This window comes from Nilaparvata lugens, chromosome 8, assembly GCF_014356525.2.
Source record: "Nilaparvata lugens isolate BPH chromosome 8, ASM1435652v1, whole genome shotgun sequence".
Lineage (NCBI taxonomy): Eukaryota > Metazoa > Arthropoda > Insecta > Hemiptera > Delphacidae > Nilaparvata > Nilaparvata lugens.
Genome location: NC_052511.1, coordinates 31,731,699 through 31,754,204, shown reverse-complemented (window position 1 = coordinate 31,754,204; position 22,506 = coordinate 31,731,699). Strand labels below are relative to the sequence as shown.

General features: G+C 34.7%; 1 protein-coding gene and 1 non-coding gene across 10 annotated transcripts in view; both read left to right on the top strand.

Annotated features, from left to right (window-relative positions):
- Positions 1–22,506, top strand: part of LOC111051426 (fasciclin-1) — a 201,574-nt gene that overhangs the window by 50,045 nt on the left and 129,023 nt on the right. The gene's annotated exons all lie outside the window — the stretch shown is intronic.
- Trnag-gcc lies at positions 1,370–1,440 on the top strand. Its single transcript has one exon. It is a non-coding gene; the product is annotated as a tRNA-Gly (tRNA).

The following is a 22,506-nucleotide window of genomic DNA, read 5'->3' as shown; positions in this document are numbered from 1 at the left end:
CATCATTGGGTCAGCGATACATCGTCATCCAGTCATCCAGTTTCAATCTCATGGTCATCAAGATTTAATCTCATGATCAAATTAAGAAATTTATAAAAGTATGATTGAGGATAAAATCTATAGTTACGTTTTCATAACGTAACGTTCTCAAAAATGAAAACTTAACTAATAGGAGAGAGTGAAATAAGGATGGAAGTGAGTGAGAAGGATCGAGGAAAAAATACAAACGACATAATAATCCATCATTCCAGATTTTCTGCAATGCACAGGCCTCTTTCAAAAATAAACCTCTGGATGCTAGATAATGGAAGCCGAAATTGAATAGGTCTGATTAATGATACTGTAGCTGAAAAAATTCGAAGAGAACTTGCTTCTTCATGAGTGCTGGAAAAATAAAAAAGGATTCAGTCACATCATAAATCAGCCTATTCTGATATGTGAGAGACTAGAATTTTTAGAAGAATTGAAGCTCAACTCTTGGTATCCTCCACTTTTTTGTAGAAGTCCTAGATAAATAAAATACCAATTACGAAATATTATATCAATTACAAATTAAAACAGTATCAGTATTCAAATATTGCAAATGATATTATAAGATAGAGAATTCCTCAATATTTTTAAATGCTCTAGCTCTAGGTTTGAAAAGCTAGGTTACCATCAGCTTTACGCTCTGCTAATTAGTCGGTTAGTCCTAGTGTCATTTTCCTGTTAAAAGGGGTGATGGTGGATATCATTTATTGAAAAATCAATTCTACAATTATTATTCAAGTGTCACAATTTTTTTACAAATTCATGTCAAAAATTAGGCTACTGTATTATGAATGCCATGTGCAGACTATGAAAAGGAAAAGTAATTGACTCCTTCTAATAATTTACGATAATATTATTTCTTATTCAATTATCATGTTCATGGAGCACATCGATCCCCATACAGAGTTAGCTAATAAGCTAAAAGTATTATGATGGAAATTACTGAGTTGGCTATGTTAGTAGTCAAGGTACCTAGAATCATAGAGAAAGGATAGCACTTGAATAAATTATGCTATCTTTTCCCTATGCTAGAATACAGGTACATTGGTATAGTGAGGTCCACGTTATAATGACAGTATTTGATCAACTTTGGTTTTGCTATCCTTGTCTATCATTCGACATAGCCGGTGGTACTATCCTTTTCTAGGTCCACACCGATGCCAATTATGTTTTTGACAGTGTAGAAATATAATTAATTAATGCAGAGAATCGGCATCGCTATTCTTCTATCTTTATCCACTGCCATTATAAAGTGGACCTCACTATTGGTAGTATTCAATTTCGTAGAAAGTCTAACAGAATAAAGATGAGACAATTTCTTCATTTCTCTATCATGTAAGCATCGATGGTTCAGTGGTAGAATGCTCGCCTGCCACGCGGGCGGCCCGGGTTCGATTCCCGGTCGATGCATTGTTTTTTGTCCAATCAAACTATAATAGAATTATTATATTGGTTACATGAAAATTGAAGAAAAACATCAAATTCCCCTTTTTCCAACTTTATTTTATTGCTCACGACATGGTTCGAAATATACTGTGATGTTATTTTCAAGTCATAAAACTCAAGTCCAGTCATAAAACTTGAAAAAGATTACGTTATTCTGATTTTTTTTACTTAAATACGAGTAGCCCTTGCAAGAAAAAAAGGTTTATATTAATTTGGTTACATACGCTGAAATTGATAAAATAATATTTTTTATACTATGGCTTATAATATAAAGGGATGACAAAGAAAAGAAAGATTCAGCCAGATCAATGATCAATTATGACATTTTAGAAAATGTAATCCATTAAACAAAAGTCTCATTATTGATTGATTTTATTGCCAGCATTTAACGAATAAAGCCCATTTTCAACTTCTCTGCTAAAATTTTTATTTTATCATTCAGTCGTTACTTCAAGATTAGATCTAAACAATTATTTTCCTAATTGTTCCTTCCTAAATGGTTTCACACATAGTGAACAATCCAATATTTATAATTTTAATCTACAGTACTTGTAAAATTGGAACTATGTTACTTTGAGTATTACATAACCTGGGAATAGATGAAAATTACAATCACAACTTCTATATCTCTATCAAATCGTGCACTCCTTTTTTATTTGAATCTGTTATTTTGTGCATCAATGATCAGATATACGTACCGGCCGTGAATTGAATTATCTTGATTTATCTGAAATGTTAATTAGCAATTGAATATTCAATAACCTTCTCTGGCCATGAGAGGCAAACATGCTCAGCGTTGGTTCGATGACATATTGCATGCATAAGAGACTTGAAAAATGTCTCTGATGCCACTCCCTTCACTAATAAAGTGATAAATTATGTTATCATGGCTGGAAATTTGTGCTGTTGGGGACAGATTGCAACGACATGGCTAAACAACGCTAACAAACAAATTAGACCATGCCAAAGAGCGCTGCCCGTTAGTTCTTGTTTTAATTGAGCCTAGTCAACCGAGCAAACTCATTATTAGACATTATAAATAACAATGACATGGATTGTCACTGGTCAAACGGCTGTTGGTTGGACTTTCAACCAAATGCATGTTGAGGCGTATTGAAATTGCTGTACAATATTTGCTGCTAAATATTATTTTTGCACATTGACACAACTTTGATTGGTGTGAAATAAATTTGAAATTTGCACATCACTTTCATTCCACCTGACTTCGATTATCAAATATGCTTGATTTTCTTCAGCATAGCGGATGCATATTCACAGAATTCAACTATTTGCTATTTTTCCACTCATTTATTGCATTTAAAACGTTTGATTTCATTGACGAATTCAGATTTTTCATAAATTACACTCTATACACTACAGTACAAATTGACGGGCCTATACGCACTTCATTGCTGATAAAAATGAGATAAGTATGAAACTAGGCCTTGGCTACTTTGCAGTGGAACAATTGATAATGGAATATGATTAAATCTTCAGTTTTATAATTTATAGATAATTATTGTTATTGATGGGCTTTATTACAATGGGAAACTATTTCAATGTAGAATGTTTGCGGTACAGGAGCAAGCAGTTCCCCTTCCTCTGTAGTCCCGATCACTTGTCACCTACCAAAAATTTATTTGCGATAGTTTCGAATTTCCTGATAAGTTATGGCTTATAGATTATTCTATTTATTATTTTCCAGAGTGCAACAACGAGAATAATCCTTTCTATTTCGTTAGATGCAAGGAAAAAGTGAATTCACCTTTGACTGGCATATGGTAAACTTATTTACGGTAATCACAAGGTAAGAAGGTGAAATTCGGAAGATGTTCTACAATCTAGTATGTTGATCCTTGATGTTTTGAAAGGGTAACTTTAAATCTTGTTTTGCAACTGCCATTTTCCAACTTTTTTCATCACACTGGCGCCGTGTAGAGCTGGCAAGACGGAGCTGCCGAGGCTTACTGAATAAAAGTTCCTAAGCAGCTTTACTTTCACTATCTCCGGTGTACGTGTCCCAGTTTGTATGATATCCTGGCCTATAGATAGGATCCTCCCTTTCCTGGTAGAATTTTCCGATCTAAGCTATTCATCGACCTCTGTTGTGAACTTCCTGAAAACTCTAATTATTATCTTGTGTCCTGCATTATTCTTTCTTTGAAAAATGCAAAATTGACAGGATCTGGAGAATGAATGAAAACGATCGGAATTACAAGTCAAATTAACTAAATCATTAATTTATGATGCATGGCTGCATGATTTTTCTTAGTATCCTATCTGCTTATTCATCAATTTCATCGTTTTTCGTTTGTTCATTTCAATTCAAATAATTACAATTTTCTACTGTATTTTAATTTCTCTTTACAGGTGAGTTTCCATGCTGAATATCGTTCATTACAGATGAAAAAGGTAAATAAGCTCATTTAATCAATTACCGTAGTATGCTTCCTGTTTTGAGATCCTTTTATCAATGAAGTTTCGACATCCTCAAATGATGATTTCAATAATTACAATTTATCATCTTCGACGAACGAGTCAAATGTATAAAAATTTGTTATGTCTCTACCATCATGTTAGACAACATTATTGAGCGCAAATTATTTATCTTCCTCATTCTGAGAAATCAGAATCACTTTTTAGTCTTCAAAAAGAATATTCTGTGTATGAACATTCATCACTGAAGTAAGTGTAAATAAAAAAGAATATTCTGTGCTGATTAATAAATTAGATGTCAGATTCCTAATTCTCTAGATATGGTTAAATTCCGTATTTAGATCAAGATTGTTAAATAAAAGGATTATTATGGAAACTTGAATTATTTCATGAAATTATTCTTTCTTTATTTTCACTTCTTTTCTCTATTATACTACCATCTTGCCCTTATACTCTTTCTCTTATCTTGATACCTCATTCACTTATATATTTTTTCTCTTCACCATATCATCTATTTCTCATCTCCCTCACTTTACCGCCATTTCTCTCACTCCACCTCCCCATACCACCTCCTCCCACCTTCATTAGCCAGCCTTTTCCCAGCTCATCTGATCCACAATTAATTTTGCCTCGCACTTTTGGGCGGATATTTCCGCATTAAACAATCGTTGCAGAGAACCAACCGCTTGCGGCTATTGGAAACAGAACTGGGCCGATGTTTTTAAAAGGTGCGTGTGTATACTGTGCACCACAGACAAACCCCAGCGGACTGTGCTCTGTGCCCTGTGCTGTTACGTAATCAAACTGCGGAATGTGTTTTCGGAAGCCTTGCAACAACACGCTGCGTTATGAAAGCTGATTAAGGGGCTTCGCGCGATCGTTCCAGCTCCCTTGCACCCCTAAATCAGCCTCTTGCCTCTATTTCTGTCATGTTATTAATATTACACCTAGGAAAGTCGACACGCTTCAAATTCGTGGAAATTTTTTCCCCTATAGGGATTAGAATTGAAAGTGTTTCAGCGTGAAACTCCTGGTTGAAATTATCGACAAATTTCTTGTTTGTATTAGGGTAGTCCAATACAATCAAGGCTTATCGCTCATTCAAGACGTGATCCTATGAATTATGTTAATTTGCCTCCAATTTATCGGGTTTTTATATTACTGCTTTTTCAACAAAAGTAGCTATTATTAAACCAAGTCATGACCTTTTTACTGGAGTTATGGTTGAGTTTTACTTGTACTAGAATATAATATTAAAATAGCTGTGCCCAATTGAGACTTGATATAATGTGATTTCAATAATGAAATATTATCGAAGGTATAGTGATTGAACCCACACCAATGCAGAAGACTGCAATAATAATCTTCTATTGACAAATTTTTACAGTATATGATGATCTTCATGATCCTCTTGCAAGTATTAGACAGACTCTAATGTCTCTGTCGACATCTTTTTCCCAATCGTTCTTTCTGAATTTTGTATTCCTTGATGTTTCTTATCAAATGCTATTGCAGTATAAAATTCTATGTGATGACTCAATGAGAAAAGAAATGGAAATTCCGTTACTTCTGCATACTATTGCATAAAACTTACAAGCTCAAGCCGTTTAAGAGATTATTTGAAACCACATTACTATTTTACTATTCTCTTTATGATTGATTCCGTCCACAATTTTTCGAGTTCAATGGCAAAGATTAGGAAATAACATGATTACTGTTAATTCAGTTTACATTGAACTCAAAAGCCGTTCCAGAGATTGTCAAAAAACTCTTGATAATTTCGGGTGGTAGTTTGATTCGGCTGTTACCTCTTTCCTTGTGATTGATAATTCATCGATTCTCCGGCATACTTCCACGTAATCCCCGATCAGCCATTAGCAACCCGAAAACCACCGGAGAAGTTGGCGAATTTCTGTAACAGGATGCCTGCCAATACAGTGAAATCACTCAAAACTGTCAGCAGATAACCTCATTGCTTCCCATTTGTCTAATGCTGACAGTTTGGAGAGAATAGTTCACACAACGCTTCTCATTTAACCAATGCTGTCAATTTGTAGTGAATAGTGAACATATGCGATGTGATTAGAGGAGGAAACGGTCATTCATTCGTGACACACGCGCTCTGTGTTTTTCCTGTCAGCAAGTCGGCTTCCAGTTTCCAGCTTCCAGTTGGTGTAATTGACGGTCAATGCTTTTTGCAAAATGCTCGCTGACATACCCGTAGCTCCCATTCGGCTCTGCAAATCGCATTTCCTTCCAAATGACGTTCCAGGCGGGAAGAGGGGGAAGATTAGGGGAATGAGAGAGAAATATCTAGTGGAAGGAGAGTGTTTGGTTAAAGGAGAGAGATAGAAAAAGGAGTTGGTAGAGGATTGTCTAGAATGAGAGAGTGTGGTTGAAGGAGAGAGATAGAAAAAGGAGTTGTTAGAGGATTGTGTCCTACAGTGATAGAGAGAACAGTGATAGAGAGTGTGGGTAAAGGAGAAAGACGGAAAAAGGAGTTGGTAGAGGATTGTGTCATAGAGTAAGAAAGAGTGAAAGAGTGTGTGTGGGAATTGAGAAATAAAAAAGAGAGAGTTTTGGAGGTAGACTAGACAAGTGAGGAGGATAACTAAAGATTAAAGAGTTTTTTGTGAGGAAGAGAGATAGAAACAAGAGTTACTAGGAGAGTTTGTTATTGAATGAGAGAGTCAGAGTGAGTGATATAGTGAGTGAATAAGTGAGACAGTTAGTAAGAGTACATATGTGAGGAAGAGTTGGGAAAAGAGAGAGATAGTAGGAGAGTTTTTGAATGAGTGTGAGAGAGTCTGAAGAAGTGTTTTTAGAGTCAAAATTGTGAGAGAGACAGTACATGGGTAAGCGTGAGAGTTGGAAAAGAGAGAGAGTAAGTAGATGCAATATGTGACTGGGGGAGAGTGATAAAGAAAGAGTGATATGGAGAGGGTTGGGAAATTAAGTAAGATAGAAATGTAAAATGAGTAAGACTCATTACATGGGTTAGGAAATAAGTTGAAAAACATATATTGAATAGAATAGAATGAAATATTACTGAGTGAAAGAGAGTGAGAGAAACAGAAATGAAAAGGTAAAGAGGGATGAAGAAAAGTCAATGAGTAAAATTTAAAGTTTGATAAGTAGTGTATGAATTAAGAAGGAAAAACTGGAAAAAGATCAATTCGAAGGGAGAATTATGAAAACGAATTTATGAATGAAAAAGAGTATTTAGAAAAAAACTAATTTATGAATGAAAAGAGTATTTAGGAAATACTTGGGAAAAGTGAGACAGAAACGGGACAATGAGGAGGAAAATGTGTGATTAAAGAAGAGAGAATGAGTTGAGTAGTAGTGTATGAGAAAATAGTGGATAGAATGCGTTTCACTGTGCTTATGAGCTGGATACTGTTTAAATCTGTAGCACAGTGCCTGGAATAAGTTTTCGCAGAAAGTACCATCACATCACGTGCGAGTATCAACATCAATTTTGATGCGTGATCCCCCTTTTTCGGAGTGTGACTGCCATTAGTTTTGTACCTTTGACTGATAAGCAAAAATGGATTACGTTTTCCCGCGCCCATACATTTTAATAAAGCTGCTTGAATGTCGGGTTTTGTAATAATGGTCCACCATATTGATATCGATTTTTCCACGACATCGGATACAACGAGTACATCGACAAACTCTTTATCAAAGATCATTTCACGTTAGAAATAATATTTAATTCTACAATCAGGAACACATTGGATAGACTAAGAGATAATCAACACACCAAAATAGAAATTAATAAGGTCCAATAGTACATGTTTGAACGAATCAAATGTTACATTATTTACGATTAAGTTACATTAATAACGAATAAGATTAAATGAGTAATAATAAATTATACATAGAGTACAATATCTAGCTGATACACCTATCAATACTACTACTCCAACATTATTTAATTCAAATGTAATTCTTGGAATAATTGTAACGTTTTACAACAAATTCAACTAATTCATTCATGCCTAGGAATTGATAATTAGGATACACGTATTATGGAAATCATCTTGTTTGGCTTCCCGTGACTGAAGCATAACAACTCTTGCAATTTATTGTAACTTTTCACAACAATTTTATACGTTTTAAATTAATCATAAAGATCGAATTATAGAAATCATCATGGCTTATCATATGACTGAATCATATGCGAAACCTATGTCGGAATCCTATGCCAAACCTGTTCACATTCCATCAACATGTCGGAATTATCAAATCATAAAAGGATTAACAGTTGCGATTGACTCAATGAGCAAACGTCACCGAAAACCGAGATAACAATGGACGAAACTGGTGCGTTATGGACATTGCGAAATCCATGCACGTGAGGGCCATGCATGTTATAGAGGGGGGCAGTGCAGTGGATGTTCCCGGGGGCTGGATTAGAACAGCTTTATTACTCTGGCGGTCTGTGGTCGAGTGGAATTGTGGGGCACCCCTTAAACCCCCCTCCTTTTCCACCCTGGAGGCCTTTTCTGCGGCCCTTGATTGAAGTGTAATCTGGAAACTTGCAGTGCTGGAAATTGGATAGTTGGTGTGGAAGGACCTATGAATTGTAAATGCGGCAGGTATATCTTGCTATTTCCATTGCTAAACTTCAGTGTCCTGGATTCGTTACCTCGATGTCCCCGAATTGGTCATGGAATTCTGTCCTCTCATCTCACCTATAAGGTAGAACATTGACATTGTTCAACAGGTATTTGATAGCATATTAATTGGAATTCCGTTGAATCGATATTCTTGATAATTAGGCCTTGTGTTTATCTATCAAATTAGACACCAACCAAACCTATGATAAATATTAGGTTGAATATGACTGCTGTAGTGAAAAGGTATGTACAGGGGTAGAAGTGTTGAAAATTGGGATTTTTCATGCGAGTAAGCCTATACCTACTTTGGAACTGGCTTCTTCGGTCCATCCGTTTTTCTATATAGTTTTAAATGTTCTCCCTCTATGAAACGCTCTTCAATTCCGGTAATCCAGGGTAGAAAAATATCAGTCAATTCAGTGATAGATTATTATACAAGTTGAATTATTGTTTTAAACGGTTTGATAGACTGATAGTCTGAGGTATTTTGAATTATACATCTAAATGTTAACAATCGGAAGATGTTGTTGATCAAATACTAAAATTCACCTAAATTAATTTTTTCTTCAAATTTCACTCATTTTTGAAAAATCATAACTCAGCACTCATTGGAGATAGATAGTTCCAAATAATCTCATTTTATTCAGAATTTTATAATCTAAAAAAGGTGAAAGCACATTTTTCTGTCCGACTACTGGATTTGGCAGAAATAGCTAAAACTTGGAAAATGAACCGAAAATACGAGGTTTTTGGGCCACTCTATCTAGCACAAAGAAATTTTCCATGAAGAAATTGGTTCTAGACTTCTCTCATGTGTCCAAATGATATTTTACAAAATCAGAACTACAATATAAATTGCAAGCACCAATGTATATAGTAACTGGACTATGATGAAAATAAACCTACCATATACTCGTATGAAGTATTCATCCATAGAAATGTCGATTTTATCGATGCATTTCCACCTTCGACTGGAAAATGATCTACAACGTATCTTTATTAGAAGTAGTTTGATAATGAGAGAACCATTCCACCAGAATCCATCATCTTCCTTTTGATAGCAGAAAGAATTCTCGTTAAAAAGAGTGGAGAGACATTAAAAGTTATTTATGACCGGGAGTCTACTGGAGTTGCTGAAATCCGTCCGTCTGATTGGTGAGGTCCCAGCTAAACTACGAAAAAGCTGCTCAAATTAACTTTTGTTTTATTTTCATGGGGCGAGCGTTTGTTCTCGACTCCTGCTTGTACCGCCTGGAAAGGACAAAACGGAGAAATGATAAAGACTGAGAGAGAAGGAGAAATGATAAAGGTTGAGAGAAAGTAGGTGTTTTTCACTCGCGTTGTTCTTTACTTCATTTGTGAAAATTTAGAAAGCCTGTAGCAGCAGCAGCTGCCCTGGTAAGCAAAAGGTGCCTCGATAACTGTGTGCTACGTTCTGTAGGGTAGGCAAAAGAGAGAGAGAAATGGTGTAAAAGCAAGTTTAAAGCGGCTACAAAAAATATTTGTGTGCGCTGAAAGAAGGAAATAAAAAGGATGAGTTGTTGGTAGAGGAAAACAGGGGGAAAAGCACGAAGAAGAAGAAGAAGAAGAAGAAGATGAAGAAGAATAAGGAGGAGGAAAAGGAAAAGGAGTGCGATGGTACTAGGCATAGAGCGATCCAAACTTTCCTCAACTTAAACTTTCACTTCCGACACTTGTGCCCTCTTGTTAAGGAACCTAAATTTTGCCAAAATAGCTTACGCCTCTTGAAAGACTCTGAATTGGTTGTTGTCCTCGAAATGATAGCCATACTTTTACAATAGTGTATCGTCCATTGCCGTTCTCGAAGAATTAATGGACTTAAGATATAATGGAATTCATATCTGAATCCAGATATTCAATATTGAAAAACATCCATTCCCTCTGCTCCTGCAATTGCCCTGAACCATTGATATGAAGAATTAGAAATACGGTATAAATCATCACATTCACAAATTCAAGCAATTGAATTCACATTCACACAAATCAGACCTATAAAACTATTATATAGACCTTCATATTCACAAATTCAAAAAAGTGAATCAACATTCACACCACAAAGAATCAGCAGAAGGATCATCTGATTCAAGGATTAAATAAAACAAGTCGAATAGTAGAGTAAATACGTTACTTGTGTACAGAAGTGGACACTCTCTATATACGAGTGGAGCGCACAATAAGAATGCACATGCATCGTGCATTAGCAGACATGTGACACCGATTTCCGATTTGGCGGTTGTTTACCACATCAGTTCCTCATCCTCATCCTCATTGCATCCGTCCGGTGGGATGTACAGGTGCAAGGATGGACAATGTGGCTTGCCACTTCGCGGTCAACTTTGTTTTCCTCTAGAGGTACCATGTGAGGAAGAATCAATCTTCTTCTTCCTTTTAAAATACCATATTTTCAATCCATTTTTTCTCTATTACAGTATTATTTAAAATAATAATAGTAGTTTGTTCCACATAATTCATATTCACATTATAAATATTACTATAAAATCTCTACAAATTAATGATTATTACAAAAAACAACTTCTACAGTAAAACACTAAGATATCCCATATTAAGAGCTATTTTTAAAACATCTCAACAGAATATATGATTTCTTGAAGCTTTCATTGCCTTTATTGTAGTTTATTGCCTTTCTGTGTTATAATTCATATCAATTTTTTTTTCAAAAAGATTGGTTCACAATAGATATATTAAAAGTCAACATGGAATTAGTTGAAAGTTGAAAATTATTGCTTAAGACCTCTTCAACAATTATTATATAAGAATACTAGGGCAACATTGAGAAGGTGAAGCTTTGATGTAAATACTGTCCACAGATTATATAACTAAATAGAAAGTTTTCTGACAATAAAAACTAAATTCTTTCAGTAGAAATTTCAACGGTTCCATGTAATTCAACTGGATGACAATTTTTAAAATGTTCTAGAAACAGTATTATATGAGCATTGATAATTTCTCTCTTATGTCAAATGGTTGGAAATTTTTTGCCGTTTCCCACTGGTGCCAGATTTATGGAAAAACATCACAGTGGAAATAAAATATACGCATCTGTCGCCCGTTGTTGTTATTCAGGAAAAGTAGAAATGATTTCTCTCATTGTCAGAGCAAACAGCCGACCAAAATAACATTCTATCACAGCGTTGTTCTGCCACCAGTTTGTTCCATTGAATCGCTGCTGAATTTTGTATCTTGTGCTACTACTAATGTTAAGCCAGTTGAATTTCAATGCCAAATAATTTCTATAATAAATTCAAAAATATTCGTCAGAGTTCAAAACAGTGACCTTAATATTTATTGTTCTAGAGATTAACGTGTTTATTTTTGATGTGCGATATGTTTTAGAATAATGAAACAGCAAATTTTGTTATTCTACCTCAGTATGTTGATTTATTATATTTTTTTAGAATGATAAGCATAAGATACCTACTTGGAACCTTTGTGATTTCATTTCACTCTGGAACTATTATTATTATTATTATTATTATTATTATTATTATTATTATTATTATTTTTATTGATTCAATGATACAAAATTATAATGTAGAATAATTTGGGGAGGATCAACAGGCACAGCCCAAAACTGTTCCTCCCCCGAATTTTGATTCATTAAAATAGTCCAGAAAATAGGTTATGTTTTCTTCACTTCATAAAATGTTGTCTATTTTATGATTATCTATTAAATGTTATCTATTCTATAATTTATTGTGAACTCAGTTTTGAATACACAGTAAAGCATCTGCAAGATCAAATCAAGGGGAATTTAGGGCGTTAGGTTTGGCGTTGGCTGAGATTAACTTCTAGGTTACTCAACTGAAAGCTAAGAACCCCACCCAAAGTCCTAACATTCTCAACGGAAATTGAATATAGACCCAACATATCCGGAACCATCTCTTCACCTTTCACGTAATATTGATTCATTCTGAAAACAATTCATAGATGTTACCAGTAGCCTAAATTTTGTGGATTTAAAGTGTACATTAACAGTAAATTATATTCCAGTTGGATTAATTTCTTTTTTAATAGTTTTAAAATAAGTTTGTTTATTGTTTTGAATGGGTTAAATTGTTTCAAAATGAGGAATGGAAGCTATCAAGGGCATGTAAGGGTTGAAAGTTTAATATTATTTTCATGCGAATCAGAAGTGATTTAATATTTTATTCCTCACACCATTCATCAAATTGGTATAATTATGAGAGTATGTTCGTGAGTAACCGTAGCTTTCGTACTAGTCTAACGCTGAGAGGTGATGTAAAATAATCATGATAAAGAAAAAGGAAAGTCAACGAAATCCTAAATGGAACAGCCCACCACGTGAAGGGTTATTTATAACGTTGATTGATCTGATCCTCGTTGATCACATGAAGATGAACTATTGAAAGTACAGTATCAAGTCTCTGTTATATTTTCAATAGTGTATTATGCTCATGATTGGTAACCTTGACTCTGAATGACTCTGCATGACTCTGAATCGAACGTCCCATAATTTCTGCTTGACTTAATTCGGAATTTGACTTCTGATTGAGCGCTGCTTTCCATGAACCAATCTCGCAGATCAACTAGATTGGGGTTGTTTCTGCTGGCTCTTGAAATCACAAGTCCACTGTACAAACTTGTCGATGGCAGTGAAATTAGTGGGGTATCGTTGGTCCCCCTGTTTGATTGTTGTCCCACTGTTTATTTGAGCGGCCATTTCTTGTTTACCGGCTGTAGACTTTCCAGTTGACTCGCTGAATTCGACTCTCTCGACGTTGATTGGTATAGTTATGTTGCTAGATCAAACAGAAAAGAGCTTTTATTGCAAAAAGTTCTGGTTTCCATGGTTGAAGGTTCAGACACAGAAAAAGGAATGATACGTTGTTCAGTACTCCGTGGTTTAGTTTTTGGAGTGAAGATAGGCTTTTGATTTTTGGGCTTCTGCTTTGGTGCATCATTTATAAAGCTTTCTGAAGCTTGGTGAAGGAATTACCAGTGAAATAGTACATTTTCCAATAGTATCAATACAAGGGTAGGGATACCTGTGATTGAAACTGGTAACAGATTTAGTCTGGCAATTCTTTTCCTGACAGTCAAATCATGGCTGAAATTCCAATAACTCACTCCTATAATTATTGTACAATTTTTCATCCCGTACATGTACAAGCTAATTCTTTCCTCTAACTCTACTATAATATGTATAATCAGTTTTTGAACAAATGCTCTGAATTAATATAGCTTGGATGTCTGATGGGTGAATGATGTTATCATCTGCTTTCGGTGCATTATTTTTAAGGCTCTCTTTTAAATGCCGGTGCTCGTTTATTCTTGTTACTCCCGATCGTCAACCCAAGTGTGAACAAGGGCTACTCCAATAGCCTACTGATACCTCCGATCATTCACTTGTGATACTACCTCCGATACTCACAATCTTAATTTCAGTTCTCATTCATTCAATTTGTTTAATTATCACTCATGCTCTACTTATTATTGAGTTGGTGTATTAACAGAATTGTGTTATTGTAATCCTGAACATTGCTTGTATTAATTTATTATACAATTCAATATTTGATCTTTATTCTTTATTGATACTCATCGTCTATAATTCCATAATGTTTCATATAAAAGTTTTTTTTATACGAATTCAATCTGTTGAATTCCCAAATACCGCATACCGCTGTTCTCCGGTAACATTAGTTGAGGGAAATCAGGGGAGATTCATTTCCAGGAGCAAATTCATACATCAGAGAGAATACAGGTAGATTATAAACGTGCATTCGAGTACCTAATCTAATTATTACATCATTCGTGAATTGATGGAGCGCTCCAACATTGATACAATTCGTTTACGATCGATCCAAACATCAACCAATCATATTCCACGTACCGAACGATTATTAAAAAAGTGTCACACTGAATGAATGCGTCCTTTTATCATGTTGCATCGTCATCATTCGAATCCAGGGATCAGGTTGTTTTCCCCTGACAATTTGTCTCGTGTACTCATTAGACACGTTATAAAAAGCATTTTTCAGTGCCGTATTAAGCCGATTTATAATCTAATTTGTTCAGGATTATATTAAAAGTGTCATGTCGTCACTTTTCATGATTGAATCCCTTGAGGGATGAAAATTCTGTTCTCCGACAGCATTTTATCGCTCACAAAACTTTACCTCGGCTTAGTTGGAGAGATCGTTTTTGGTCGTTTAATATTTCTAAAATCCTCTAATCTAATTGATCTCCACGATTTGAATGTTCCATGTCATCGCGTGATAAAATATACAAAAAACTCGCTTTTGCTCCTACTCTTTCGATTTTGGATTTTAATATGTTGAGTTCATGCTGATTATTTTATTCTCTCACAGTTTTCTTCTTGATCTCTGCTCAATTTTTCCTCTACTTTTGGCTCTGTTCATTAAGTTATATATCACAAAATTAATGAAATACTCATTATCTTCATCGTATCACGAATGGAATTAGTAGCCTCAACCAAAGTTTCAAAATATCCCAGTATTCTCCCAAAATCTACAGGTAGGTTGATATTTGAATTTGGGACCAAGTTTGAACCCGTCTATAGATGAAAATTCTCCCCAGCTCAATAAAATAAGAGAGTTATATTATAACGAAATTTTTACTCAATATTGAAAAACATAGATAATCAGACAACCTGATTTAACTATAGAGAAAACAGGTAGTAATACGCTTCTCATTATTTACTTTCTCGGTAAGGGCTACGGTACTCTTGTTTACATAGAAGTAAAAAGTCAAAGTACCTTTTTTCAACTATATTTTATTTCTCATTTATTAAATAACTTAAGTCATTAGGCCGATTTAGGTCATTATCAAGTGAGTGAGTATGAAAATTACTCACTCACTTGAAAATGACAAGTCGAAACATGTGAGAGAATAAAATTGAAAAAAGGGTAATTCAAATGTCCATCTTTTCTTATCATATATTATGAATCAACTTATTAACATAATTTTCTCTTCTGAGGTTTTTTATGAACCACCATGCTAGTGTATACTTATAATTATTGTATTGTATCTAAAATTGGCAAGAACTAATAATTATGACGTAATGTTTGTTGTATTACATTATTTCAGTGTTCAACTACAATATGAATTTCCTTGTTTTTCTGGCACAGTACCTATTGCAGTACCAACAGGGACCTTTTTTACTACAAAAATTCCGTGTTGAATAGGCAACATCTTTGCGTAGTCTATTCCCAAATGACCAGTCACCCAAGTTGGGCCTACCTCTTGAAAGCATTTCTCTGTTTTCGTGTTGCTCCTTTGTTTTGAAAACGTTGTAGCTCTCCACTCCTGCTCCCATCACATTTTTCTTTCTCCACATTTCTCTTTTCCACCCCTTTCGCTGTTGAAATACAGCTTTGTTCCCCCCCCCCCCTGGTCTGTAAGACATAGCCTACTGTCTTCAGCCTCCGTTTCATAAAATCGAATTACTTCACATGTTTGTTAGAAGTGGCTAGAAGGGTGAGGCCAATCATCAATCGACTCCTACCACCCTTATCTGTAGGGGCGCACCCTTATCTACCCCTAGTAAACGAGCTTCCCGAATATGAATACTTGGGTAAATAGTAAGTTGCATTTATTGTTCCCAACCACATAATTCTTCTCACAGGCTGGCCCGCAGTGAAGAGAACATATATTTTAAATCCCTGTCTAGGTTTTATATTATTTCATGAGATCAATGCTTAATATTCCTCCCATAGAGCTCCTGATTCTAAATCCTTTTCTAGCTATTATATTATTCTATGAAACCAATGCCTTATGTTTCTTTCATTGTTTAGATATGTTACTTATGTTCCTCGCCCTCCCACAGTATACAGTCGAATGTGTTTTCCCATGTTGAAAACTGCTGGGTGAAATGATAAGTAATCCGTAAACCTTTTTAGGGTATGCGCTGAAATCATGATCTTAATCTTGTGTGAGGCATTTTGCTGGTTAGGATTGTTCATTATTATCTGAGTTTGACGATTTTGGAGGTCTGTAAGCTGGTGTTAGAAATCATAAATCAATATAATATTTACAGAGTATTGTTATTGAACAGTTGCATACCAGAATGGTTTGCGTGTGAAAACCAAACATTTGTTATTTGTCCACTTCTTCCACCCATGAGGTGAATAAAACCTTGCGAGCATCGAGCCTTTCTCTCATGTACTCCTAGAAGTCATGTTTCTCTCATGATATAATGTCTAGAGATGAAAAAACGATTAACCTTACCTTGTTTCACTTCCGGTCGGGTCATTGGATAATGGAATTCATGACATATCTATCATTCACATTCTAAATCTGTATTTTCTCTAGGAATCCTTCTAAAACTGTAAAACCACTCACTTCTCATTATCATCCTTTCAATTCATTACCCACGCACAAGTCAAGAGCTCTTGTGGCATCACCGTAAATGAATTCACCGTTGGAAAATCCATCCAATGAATCAATCGTCAGGTTAGAGTTTTTTTTGTGATATACATAATCAGACTAGCTCCAAATACAACGCACATTGTTGATTTATTTCCAAAAATTTCTTCGTTGGACAAACCATATTATTTCAAGCATACTGTTTGGTACGCACTGGAAACACTAACAATAATTCATTCAGACAGATTTGGAAATCCTTGAAATGTATAAAAGATGAAGAGAAACAGTGACTGATTCACCACATCTGTTTCATGCTCATCAGTTTGGGATTATTTTCATTCCTTTGAGGGAATGTGTTCTGGAATTCTCAAACTGAGAGTGATGAAAAAAAAACAGACAAAAATCTTATCAGTTTGCAATCATTTCCTGACTTGAACAGCGTATATTTCTCATAGAATTGTACATATCCATCTAAAATTCATGTGTATGATCATTATGATAACATTGTAATTCAACGTAATGTAGCAAATTCGAAGTGACGTAATATTGTCATTGGATATGTAAATGTATCATGATACTTGCAAACTTGCTGTGTATCCTGTATAATGCTATGTAGCATGAAATTTGATACTTGATACATGCCATACAAATCTGGATTATATTGTATTGTTGTCATTAAATATGTTATTATAGGAACAATACAATTCAATTATTGTTATAATTAGAGTCCCTAATCAGCAATTTTTGACTGCAGTATTCGTAGTAAAATGTGTTTGTTCTCTACATCAAAACATTATTGATTGATTTTCTATTTTCAGGTAAACAAAGCCTACGTATCTGAATCAAGAAAAACTCAATTTATTTGTGTGAGTATAAAAATTATGAGTATCTTAATCAATTTTTCGAAAAACGCAGTGGATTTTTGAAATAGGTATTTCTAATATCATGCAGGCTAATATCTTATTCGGTGATTTCTTATAGTATCAGACCACTTGTTTTGTTTTACTTCGTAGGGATGCATCAACGGATGTGAAAGTGTAATTGTTATCACATTTTCACCCCCAGTCACTATTCAGAGTATCCCCCTTGATAATTACATGCTTGTGCAAAAAATATTGTTGAAATAGACTCCAGTAATTCTAAATGTTACCAATTCAATAGAAATGAATTATTCAGAGATTATATACAAACAATACTCCTATCGGAAAAATTCATATAACTTGAAAGAAATGAGATCATTAAACAAAATCATGAATATCCTGATATAACATGAATATCCTTAAACTATGGAGGCTATGCTTAGGCTATATGATCAGTGATTATTGATTGTGATTAGTGTAATTCTCTAAAAGCCACAAACTACTGAGATAAATTATAAGTTATAAGCTTATATCTTAATATACAGGACCCTTGATTTCGTCCTATAAGGATGATTTCATTATCGCTGGTTTCGTCTGGCTAGATTCTCCTTCTGACGTTTTTATTACTTCTTGTACTCTTTATGGAGGAAAAGTGGAAGGAACAGTTCATGTGAATTAATATGCCTAATGGGAAATCTGGTTCTGGGTGACAACTGAGTATTCACAGTTAAATTTGAATTTAATATGGGAATAAAATTGAATTAACGCCGGTTTGCTATGTTTCTGAATATAGTTCACCACATTTCACCACTTTGTTTTATTATTGGATGAAGTAGTTTTGGATCTTCATCACATAATACAAAACAAAATTATAATAATTCTCAGTTACAGTGAAATTGAATTGAAGCCGACATTTTCACTTTCAGAACACTGGTTAAATTTTTATTATCATATTGCACTTTCTTTTAGAAAAAGTCTTCTTTTCATCATTGTTTCCTGGAAATAACCTATAACTGAAACAAGAGCACGCTATTATCAATGAAAAAACTATTTTACGGGTCAATCATTCATTCTGCACCGGTCCAAATGGAAAATCAAGCTTCTAATGATTCATTTCACGTCGATTAATCGGTGAGGAATTCTAACTACAAAACCAGTTACTGAGACTATAGACTACGAACCTGAAAAGAATTTGACAATAGAAGGAAAGCGTTACTCATTGGTAACTGGATCCTACTTCCTTTCAACTAACAGTAGCTATCAATATTGTTTGTAACATTGTTTATGACATTTTCAAGCTAGTTTCAAAATGGCGTTAGAGCGTTACAAGAGAGCTGATACCCACTATTATATTATCTGGATTTTTATCGTGCGCTATGAAATTGTTCTGTTACTCACTCCTATTACACGGTTATTTTTCAGTGTAAATTTTGGTGTAGGCCTATTATTTATGGCTTGCTAACAGCGTGGCTCGAATCTCATTCGTAATTGAAGATATATTGGAGTGCAGCTGTTGTAGTTCTGGTAACTGATTTCGAAAATTTGACAGCTCATGGAATCGAAATTTGTCTTCGAAACTGAACGTCTAGTTGGTTGAGCGGTTGAACTTTGAAAGTCGAATGATAAAAGCATATTCATACAGTATTTTCAATGTGGATGCTCTGATCTATAGAAATCAATTCAAACTTCAGCAAACTTTCTCATTAATTGCCAGCAGGGTGGGTCTTGTGGTAAGGATCGTTACAAATGTTTTGTGTGCTAGCACTACATGGTTCACGGGTTCGAATCCAACCTATGGCATGGACGTTTGATCATCATCATCATCATCATCACATCAATTCACCAACGCACATTCCATTACCCACGCTTAAGCAAAAACCTCACGGGGACATTATCAACGATAGAAAAGAACACATGCATTATATTAGCAATAATTTTATAATCAATTATTCACTATCCGTTAATTTGTAACAAAGTTAGCTTTCTTTCCTGGTATCCAGCTCATATAAACGGTTTTCATCCTTACATATTTCAGATTCCCAGTAGTTGCTATAGAGAATCAACCCTTTATTATTCATCTTAGTTTCCTCTTATAATCCAAGCCTCTCCATCCTCCATTCCTCCATTCCTCTTATGATATTATATCTACATTCCTTGCATCTCAAATTTCTTTCCAATATAAGAAGCTTCTTTCCGGCAACTCCCTGGATCCCTGTGCAATTTCATTCAACCTTCAATCGCTCTATCCACAAATTGCTTACGTTGCAAGGTGCTCTAGAAAATGCAATTTTCTCTTTCAAAGATACTCGTCAACATTTTTTTCATATACTCATTCCCTCAATTTGTCCGAAACTCTTCCTATGAACATGTACAATATTCTGCTATCTTTCTACAACCTTCATTTTTTATTCCATGCGATCCTACAAGAATGTGCAGTCACATGAAGTATTTTTATAAATTATGAGAAGCGTATGAATCTGTGTGTTCAAGATTGTAACAATATTGATGTTAAATTCTTCATCAAAATCACTCACTCATAATGGACTTCAGTATTGATTTCTCAATGTAAGGTATTTCAAAATTAATGTAAGGTTCTATATGATGCAAGCAAATCAAATTGTTACAAAACTATAATTGAATAGTGTAAGAATATAATTTTGGATATTCCTCAAAATAATGAAAGGAAAGGAAATTAATAGGTCTCGAGCAAGCAGCTGCATCGTTATCATCGATAAGCAGAGAATTGTTTGAGCTCCTGGAAGAGCTGATAAGAAATTGGTACTATTTTTCTTTCAGGAGTTACAAAAAATATTATATAAATTCAGAAATCTATGCTCTACCGACTGCGGCCAAGCAGGGCACATGTTATAGCAAAAATAACATTACAATAGGTACTGTTTGAACATTGTTTATAGTTCAGTATCTACTGTCTACTCACTCTTATTTATTCAGCTTTTAGATTTCATTCAATCTATTTATATGTCCTCACAATTAGTTATTATTATCAATCTATGAAATTCCCCAGAAAAAATTGATACTTTTTTAGAGTACTGAAGCACAAGGCTGTGCTTCACAGCCTTGCACAGGGAAACGATAAAGTTTCAACTAGACAATTATTCATTTTGATCATGGTTTTTACGAATTAAGAAACTTAGTTCTTGTAAAGAAAATTGAAGAATGAACCATCACTTCAGAGGAAATATTGAAAAGCTTCAATTAACATTCTTCCTTAGTTTTATCCACTACTATACCAATGCTTCCTCCGTTCCCCATGTGATATATTGTCTTAGTCAGTAGTTTCCATTCTCTCATTAACTAAATTCTGTACAGTTGAAGATGAATTGTGACAAATTATTTAATTGGTTCGGAGTTGAACGCGGATGTAGATCAGTGCTACTGAGATCAGTCGCAGCAGATGATCAACAAGATTTATGTTCTCTTTGGTTGGAACTGCTCGCTAGGGGGAACGAACCGAGAGGGGTGATGCTGCCAGAACTGTTCTCTGGTTATTAGAGAAGTTTGTTTGCTACTGCTGCCATCAAGTGCTGCAATTTTGTAGTTTGATGATTTGTTAGAGCAACTAAGTAGCAGTGTTCACTTGTACACTTCAACTGTATGTAATTCACAATCTATCGTGGAAAGAGTGCAAGTTAAATTATTTTTATTTCTTGTAGTGATTAGTGGACCAGTTATCCTGAATTGTTATAGACAATCTAAAGTCTGGATTGTTGTAGAAAAGTTATTCCATGTTATACATAAACTGTAGGTGAAACTTGTGTCCTTTCCTGGATGGGTGAAAGGGTGGCGTTGATGCCAGCTTTATGGACCTTTACTATATGGCTATATCAACTTGAGCAGTTTCTATTGCAAAGCATTAAAAAACGTATACTTTATTGTGATGCAAAGCTTCTTCTATTAATATCTCAAGCTGTTCCCAACTTTAGGGTTGCTTTTCATCTTTACTGTTTAGTTCGTTATTATTAAGCTATCGATTAATAATTTTAAATCTTGCGGGGCCGGACTCCCCAAGAGTCATCTACAAATTGAAAAATTATAAGGTCTAAACCTCAATTAGCACACTTATATTTATAATCCATAAGAACATAGCAGTCTAAGTAACAACTGTATGTGAATAATAGTAAAACTATCTCTCAAGTGGTAGACAAGTGCGTAGATATTAAATTGTTTTGAAGATGGATTTCGCTCTACAGGATATCCCTAAAGCGTTCTCACTCAACATGAGTGATATTCATACTATTAATTTCTTGAAACTTCGACTGATATGTTCTTATAAACAATAAATAATATAAGTGTTCGAATTGAAAGCTTGAAAACTTATAAGATTTCGATTGTAGAAGTCTGATTGTTTAATTCATGTGGAAGTTATGTGAAGTGAAATTCTAGAATTAAAAAACTTGTCATGTGACATGGATTTGTTAAGATCGAGTAGGGCTTTCTCATTTCTATGAAACTTACAAGCGTTCGTTAATTATACTAGTAGTTCTGTGAACAGTAGTAGACCTCGCTCAGTTATAAACCACAGCCTCCTCTTATACTGTCCATCACAGTAAATCCCGTCTGTATGTCGTGTCGGCGAGATATCGGTGTGAAAACGGCTAATGGCTGTTGGGGTTGGTGTATCAAAGTATCAAAAATGCTAACATCAAATCTACAAGACATACTGGCAACAGGACAGCCCGAGTTCAAAGCAGAGAAAGGTC